At 47.8% G+C, this 8,163-nt stretch overlaps 1 long non-coding RNA gene across 1 annotated transcript; it reads left to right on the top strand.

Annotated features, from left to right (window-relative positions):
- The first annotated feature begins 388 nt into the window (after positions 1 to 388).
- Positions 389 to 7,764, top strand: LOC309393380. Its single transcript, XR_014175579.1, has 3 exons — positions 389 to 721; positions 5,479 to 5,558; positions 7,526 to 7,764. It is a non-coding gene; the product is annotated as an uncharacterized lncRNA (long non-coding RNA).
- Positions 7,765 to 8,163: the final 399 nt, after the last annotated feature.

Here is an 8,163-nt window from a genome sequence, read left to right as displayed (position 1 = left end):
CAAACAAGCGGCGGCATCCAGGCCAACGGGCGAGCTGCGCCCAGCGGCGGCGGCGGAGGCAGCGGACGCTGCCCCGAGGCTAACCTGGCGCTCCGGACCCCCACGCGTCTCTTTCTCTCTCTCTCTCTCTCGCCAAGCCCAAAGCCGCCGGGGAGGGGGGGGATCTCCCTCTCCAAACTGGCGGCAGCTGCAGCTACTTTGGCAAAACTTTGGCGGCCGGTTAGGCAGAGCGGGGGGGGGGGGGGAAGAAGCGACAATCCCGCTAGTCCTAAACGGGTCGCTCGCCCCAAAACTGATCCGGTAGCGGAGGAAGAGGAGGAGAACAAGCGCAGAAAGCGACTTTTCCAAACTCGGGCGGCAGCTCCGAGGCGGGGGGGGAAGAGAGAGCTTGCCTGCCAAGCGCACCCCTCCCCTCCTTCTTCTTCTTCCTCCTCCTCCTCCTCCTCGGCGTTGCCCTCTTTGCAAACTCGCTCGGGGGAGGGGGGGAGGGAGCGTCTGCCGGCTGAGCGACCCCCGGGTCGCGTCTCCCTTCGGCGGGCCGGGGCGAAGCTTCTGCAGAAAGGCAGGGCGAGGGGAGCGGAGGGAAAGCGGCGGCGCTTCGCCCCACCGGCGCGCGTTGGTTTTCCAGCCCAACCTTCCGAGTTGACCAAGTCCTGGAAGCGGCCGGCCTCTCGCTCCCAACCCAACCAGGCACCGGCTCCCTCCGGACGAGGGTTTAACCGTAAGAGAGTCTACTATATCGCCTTGTATTCGTATCAATTTCACGTATTCGTAACCGTGTCTGTGCTTCTGTCTGTTCCCTAATTCGTGCTTGACGAAATAAATAAATGAAGATATTTTTTTAAAAAAAAAAGTCGGAAGGGGCCTTGGAGGTCATCTAGTCCAACCCCCTGACCCTGTAACTAGGGATTCGAACCGCCCTCGCTGCTGACCTTTCCGATCAGACGAGCCTCAGCGTCTTAGGCACCGAGAGAAGAAGGAACCACCTGCATCCTTTTCTCCCCCACGCGCGCCCCGAGCGAGGAAGCGCGGCGGCGGCAAGCGCTCTCTCCCCCCCCCCCCCACTCTCAGGGAATCCGAGGTGGCGGGAGGGCCACTTCCACCAGCGCCTACTCCGGGTCTCCTACGTGAGCAGGGGGTTGGACTAGATGACCTCCAAGGTCCCTTCCAACTCTATTGTGAACTGCTTCTCCGGGCGACCCCTCTTGCCTTGCCTTGGTCACAATTAAAGGCACCACCACCCCACTCCGGGATCTGCGCAGCCCTTTCCCGGGCAGGGCCCCTGTCTCGAGACGCCCCCTGCCCGCCTCCCTCTCCCTTTGCAGTCCCGGACTCTTTCCCCGGACGCGGTTTCGCTCTCCCTTCCCGATACCCTGGCGCTCCAGCCGCCGCTCCTCGCCCTTTTGCCTGCTGCCCCACGAAGCGCGCACTCAAGAAGTGGCAAGCCGCCGGACAAGCCCCGGGGAAAAAAGTTGACCGGCCGGGCGTCTCGGGTCGCCCCCCTGGGAGGAAAGGCTCCGGGACCGACCGCGGGGGACCCGGGACGGGCGGAGCGCAAGGTCTTACCTGCACTTGAGCTGCTTTTGGGTGACTTTCCAAGTACAGGGAAATGTATGTGTTTGGGATGGAGGCTGGGAGCGCGCATGCGCCACCTAAGTTGCCCTGATCCGGGATTTTTTTCCCCCCCCTCCCACTCCGTCTCTCCATTTTGCTTTAATTATTGAATTTTCCAATTTCTACCAGGGGGGCAGGCGGCTCGCAAAACCCGGGGTGGATTTTCGGTCGCCAACTGCCCCTGCTCCGCGCTGCCGGTAGAGGAGAGCAGGGAAGGGAGGGAGGGGGGGGAGAGAGGAAAAAGCAAGGAATGGACTTGTTTCCCAAAGGCAGGGAACTCTAGGTAAAGCAGAGGCGGCCTGTAAAACCCGGAGTGGAGATAAGCACTCTGCCAACTCTTCACTGCTCTTACTCATCGCCTCGGCCCTCCTCCTCGGAACGACTTGCCTCCAGAAGTTGTGAATGCTCCAACACTGGAAGTTTCGAAGAAGATATTGGATAACCATTTGTCTGAAGTGGTGTAGGGTTTCCTGCCTAAGCAGGGGGATGGACTAGAAGACCTCCAAGGTCCCTTCCAACTCTGTTATTCTGGCCTACTCTATTCTATTCTCTATTCTATTCTATTCTCTGTTCTATTCTATTCTGTATTTTATTCTTTATTCTCTATTCTATTCTATTATCTGTTCTATTCTATTCTCTATTCTATTCTATTTGTTCTATTCTCTATTCTATTCTATTCTGTATTCTATTTTATTCTCTATTCTCTGTTCTGTTCTGTTCTCTATTCTATTCTCTGTTCTATTCTATTCTCTGTTCTATTCTATTCTCTATTCTGTTCTCCTATTCTAATTTATTCTCTATTCTATTCTATTCTCTATTCTATTCTCTATTCTATTCTATTCTCTATTCTCTATTCTATTTTCTGTTCTATTCTATTCTGTATTTTATTCTCTATTCTATTCTATTCTCTATTCTATTCTCTATTCTATTCTCTATTCTATTCTCTATTCTATTCTCTATTCTATTCTCTATTCTATTCTCTATTCTATTCTCTATTCTATTCTCTATTCTATTCTCTATTCTATTCTCTATTCTATTCTCTATTCTATTTTATTCTCTATTCTCTGTTCTATTCTCTATTTATTGTATTCTATTCTCTATTCTATTCTATTCTATTCTCTATTCTATTCTCCTATTCTATTCTATTCTCTATTCTATTCCCTATTTCATTCCATTCCATTCTATTCTATTCCTGAGGGCAAGTTCTCCCTTCGGCGGAAACCCGCTTCCCTTCTGGCCTGTATCCTTTCCCAAAATAAACCGGGCTGAACTTGCCTATCTCTCTGGCCAAGCAGCATCCAGGTGATATTACGCCTCCTTTATTACCTGCTAACCAAGAGTTTCAGGGTGAGCCTTCTGTTTTGGATCCATGCCACCCTGGAGTTTGTCATGGCGGAAGGGAGGGTCTCTCTGCCCAGCGTTTGAACACAGGGCAGCCCGTTGGCATGAATCCGAATGGCTCCAATTTATCACCTGGGGATCAGTGCTACCTTCCAGGCTGATGTCCAGTTACACCGGAAAGGTTCCTCCGGCCATCAAATCGCGAGATATTTCACAAGAAGAGTCCTCCACTCCTCTGCTCGCAACAGAATCTCTTATGCCACCAGGCTCGAAATTTTGGGCTTAAGACAACTTAGAACTACGCCGCCTTCGGTCTGACCTGAGCATAGTACACAAAATTATCTACGGCAATGTTCTACCTGTCAATGAATACTTCAACCACAACAATAGGCAAGCACACAATAGATACAAACTTAAGGTAAACTGTACCAAACTCGATTGCAGAAAATACAGCTTGAGCAACAGAGTGGTCAATGCCTGGAATGCACTAGCTATGGTTTCTTCCCCAAAGCCCCAAACCCTTAAATTTAGATTGTCTATTGTTGACCTCACTCCATTCCTAAGAGGTCTGTAAGGGTCAATACAATACAATACAATACAATAGTAGAGTTGGAAGGGACCTTGGAGGTCTTCTAGTCCAACCCCCTGCCTAGGCAGGAAACCCTATACCGTTCCAGACAAATGGCTATCCAACCTCTTCTTAAAGACTTCCAGTGTTGGGGCATTCACAACTTCTGGAGGCAAATTCTGTTCCACTGATTAATTGTTCTCACTGTCAGGAAGTTTCTCCTCGGTTCTAAGTTGCTTCTCTCCTTGGTTAGTTTCCATCCATTGCTTCTTGTTCTACCCTCAGGTGCCTTGGAAAATAGTTTGACTCCCTCTTCTTTGGGGCAACCCCTGAGATATTGGAACGATGCTCTCATGTCTCCCCTAGTCCTTCTTTCTCTTAAGCTAGACATACCCAGTTCCTGCAACCGTTCTTCATATGTTTTAGTCTCCAGTCCCCTAATCATCTTTGTTGCTCTTCTCTGCACTCTTTCTAGAGTCTCCACATCTTTTTTACATCGTGGCGACCAGAACTGAATGGTCAAAGTCGTGCAGAAGCGCACCGGTGTGCAGAAGGTCCCTGTCCTACTGTCCCCACTTATTCGTATCCATGTCATGCATTCATAATCTTGCATGTTCTTATATCTATTATCTTATGCACACTTGACAAAACAAATAAATATTTTTTTAAAAAAAAAGACAAAAAGTGTGACTGAACTTAGCATGCGGGTTTCACAAGTGGTATAAGTTTCTTCAAAGAAGAGAGACATGGGCATTTCCACTCTTCAGTTGGTTTAGCTCTTTCTGGCTAGGAAGAAGGGGCTCTGTGACCTTTTGGGGGAGGGATGGAGGGGGGCTGGATTTGGTGTGCAAAGAAATGCAGACTTGGCACCCCTACTGATGACTTTTTAGCTTCCCCCAGGGAATACACCTTGTTTGCCCACAGGTGTTCGTCATCGTGCTTTCCAAAACCCAATTCTGCTCTTTTTTCCTTTCCAACACTCTTCCAACTTCGTTAGTTTGGACGTCTTTGCTTAAAGCAGATTTTATATAGGCGGTGGCTCAGTGGCTAAGACGCTGAGCTTGTCGATCAGAAAGGTCGGCAGTCCGGCGGTTCGAATCCCTAGCGCAGCGTAACGGAGGGAGCTCCCGTGACTTGTCCCAGCTTCTGCCAACCTAGCAGTTCGAAAGCACGTAAAAAAAATGCAAGTGGAAAAATAGGAACCGCTTTTGGTGGGAAGGGAACAGCGTTCCGTGCGCCTTCGGGGTTGAGTCATGCCGGCCACATGACCACAGAGACGTCTTTGGACAGCGCTGGCTCTTTGGCTTTGAAAAGAGATGCGCACTGCCCCCTAGAGTTGGGAAGAACTAGCACATACGTGCGAGGGGAACCTTTACCCCATATATATATACATATATATATATACATATATATATATATACATATATATATATATATATATATATATATATACACACGCACACATATATATACACACATACATACATACATATATATATATGTATTTGTGTTACAACCCCTGGTATGGCTAAGACTCCTGCCTAAGATATAATACAGCCCAGGTTCAAATCCCAGTAAGGGTATGGCTAGCTGATGAGAGCTAATTAGCTCGAAATAGATCTATACTAGTCTCCCTTTATTTATTTATCAGTACAAATACAACATTATATATATATAAAATACAACATTTATATATATATAAAAAAGAGAGTGGTTTTACAGCAACCCACACTAGAAAGACAGGGAGTCACAGCAGAGGGATGAAAAAGCCACATGGGGCTTCAGAGCCGCAGGTTGCTGACCCCATGGCTTAGGGCATAGCAATAAGATTACTTGTAGTTGCACATGTGTTGTGTAACTAGATAGATGGAGCAATAAATAATAAATTAATGAGTGGCACTAAACAGGCCCCTCTGGTGCTCTGCCCCTCCTTTTTTTCGATGCATACCCCACAGGTCCGAAATCTGGGCGCAACAGGACTAACCTTTGGCTCCAGCTGAGCTGTCGCAACACCTGTAGCGAGCATCTGGAAGCGGTGGGTGAGACCAGGTTCTTGCTTTCCCAGGGGTTCAGCACCCAACTGTAGGGAATACGGGATGATAGCACAGTGAGAATCTTCTTTCATTGACGCATCAAAGTCTCAATGAAAAGGGCAAGGGGGCATTGTCGCATCTTTACTGATCACATTTCACTCCAAAATCCATCCCTGTCAATTCCCTGGAAATTTAAGAGGGGTAGCAAAAAAGGCAGATAACCTACCATCCTTTCTCGCCTGGACTACTGCAACGCTCTCTACATGGGGCTGCCCTTGAAGAGCACCCGGAGGATTCAGCTGGTCCAGAATGCGGCCGCGCGGGTTATCATGGGGGTACCTAAGTACTCCCATGTTACACCCCTTTTAGGCAGCCTGCACTGGTTGCCGGTTGTTTTCCAGGTGCAATTCAAGTATTAATTATGATCTTTAAAGCGCTCCATGGCTTAGGCCCAGGGTACCTGCGAGACCATCTACTGCCACCAGTAGCCTCCCACCGTCCAGTGCGATCCCACAGAGTTGGCCTCCTCAGGGTGCCGTCGGCCAGACAGTGTCGGCTGGCGACCCCCAGGGGGAGAGCCTTCTCTGTGGGAGCGCCTTCCCTCTGGAATGAGCTGCCCCCGGAGCTTTTCATAATCCCTGACCTCCGGTCCTTCCGACGCGCCCTAAAAAGTTGGCTTTTCTTAGCAAGCCGGCCTGGCCTACTAATTTTAACTCATTTTTTAAATGTTATTGTCATATTTGTTTTTTTGGATATTTATCTAATTTCCTTTTAACTTTTGTGATATGTGTTTTTTAATGTTGTACGCCGCCCTGAGTCCTTTGGGAGAAGGGCGGCATATAAATCCAATAAAACAAACAAACAAACAAATTTAGGAAATCACTTGACTTTCCCCTATACTTGCAGCCATGAGGTGACCATGCTCGCTGCCTCCTGCACCTTGAAAATAATAAAAGGTCCCCCCAAATAAGGCCAAGCACTTATTTGGTGGGGAGGGGGGGTCAAAAGAAAATAAGACCCTGTCTTATTTTCGGGGAAATACGGTAGGCAATGACCATAACTCTATCCCCCTGGTAAGTATGGGGTTTATTATGAATACCACCTACTCTAACCCCATTAGCTGTGAAGCGCTAAGGAGGAATACCTTTATTACACCTTTCAGGTCTCCTAGGTATAACGCTATTTGTTTGCCTTGAGTTTTTCTTACTCACAGGATACACCCTGTATTTTGCCTCCTTACAAACCGTGCACTCTTAAGTACATCTTGCACTGCTTGTGCTTTTGCTGTGGCTTATGCCACCTGACTAGGTCTGGCATCTTCTGCAGCCTTTTTGAAACTCGCATGCTCCACTCCCCTATGCAACAAATGTACAGAATTGTCGAGCGTGGGAGCATTCCTACGAGTTCTTGCACAACTATTCTCACGCCTTCCCTACCGCGTTTCCCCGAAAATAAGGCTTTAAATTTAGAATTTAAAAAGTGTTGGTGCAAAAATGGTCAGGAAGCAGCAAGGTCCGGATAATACTGTGTTCCTCCGAAAATAAGACAGGGTCTTATTTTCTTTTGAACCCCCGAAATAAGCGCTTGGCCTTATTGTCGGGTGGGTCTTACTATTTTTGATGTGCAGGAGGCGGCGAGCGTGGTCACCTCATGGCTGCTGCTGTGTTGCAATATTTTCAGGAGGGCTTGTTTTTGGGGGAGGGCTTATTTCAGCACATGCACTCAAAAGCCTGATTGGGCTTATTATCCGGGGAGGTCTTATTTTTGGGGAAACAGGGTAGAAAAATGTTAGGATACGTGCACGAGAGGTTAAGAAGGCGTTCTTAAACTCTCTTGCATGTATCCTAACATTTTTAATAATAGGTGAGTGAGGGTGATAAACCTGAAGGAGCTTTGAGCTTAAGAGGTGTCGGTCCTTAATGTGGGGTGGGGATGGTCTTAATTCTTCTGTTTTTTTTTATCACCGCAGAACTTTTTTCCATGGGAATGCTTCTCTACTCTTATCCAAGCCTTTTGAGCCAGCAGAATTAGAAGAAATTCTGCATATCTAAGGCCTTTATTAAACGCCGTGTGACTTATTTTGAGTAAATATGTTAATGTAGTTAACAAGAGAGAACAAGAGGAAACACTCTTGCTACATTGAATTTGTCTCTTAATTCTTTCCTTTCTCTGGAAAAACCCAAATAAATGAACGGCTCAGAAGCAGCCGCCTCTCTTCAGCTTTAAATGCTGTCATATCTACTTTCATTCCCCCACCACCACATCCCCTTATTGTCAGTTTACCGAAAGCAATTAGAGCATATCAGAGGGCCACTGTTTGCCAAGTGCCATTTTCTCACATGAAACTTTTGCTCTTGGGTTACACATTATTAAAACAAGAAAAAAAAGGAAAAGGAAAAGTCTTAATCAGGCAAATATTTACATGGAAAGCTAACTTTCCCTCCACAGATTCATTCTCACACACACAAACGCACACACACACCAGCAAATAAAGGACGCAGTGGCTCAGTGGCTAAGACGCTGAGCTTGTCAATCAGAAAGGTCGGCAATTCGTCAGTTCGAATCCCTAGCGCCACGTAACGGAGGGAGCTCCCGGGACTTGTCCCA

The sequence above is a fragment of the Natrix helvetica genome, assembly GCF_964273705.1.
Source record: "Natrix helvetica genome assembly, chromosome: 5".
Taxonomy (NCBI): Eukaryota; Metazoa; Chordata; class Lepidosauria; order Squamata; family Natricidae; genus Natrix; species Natrix helvetica.
This window is presented reverse-complemented; position numbering and strand designations above follow the sequence as displayed.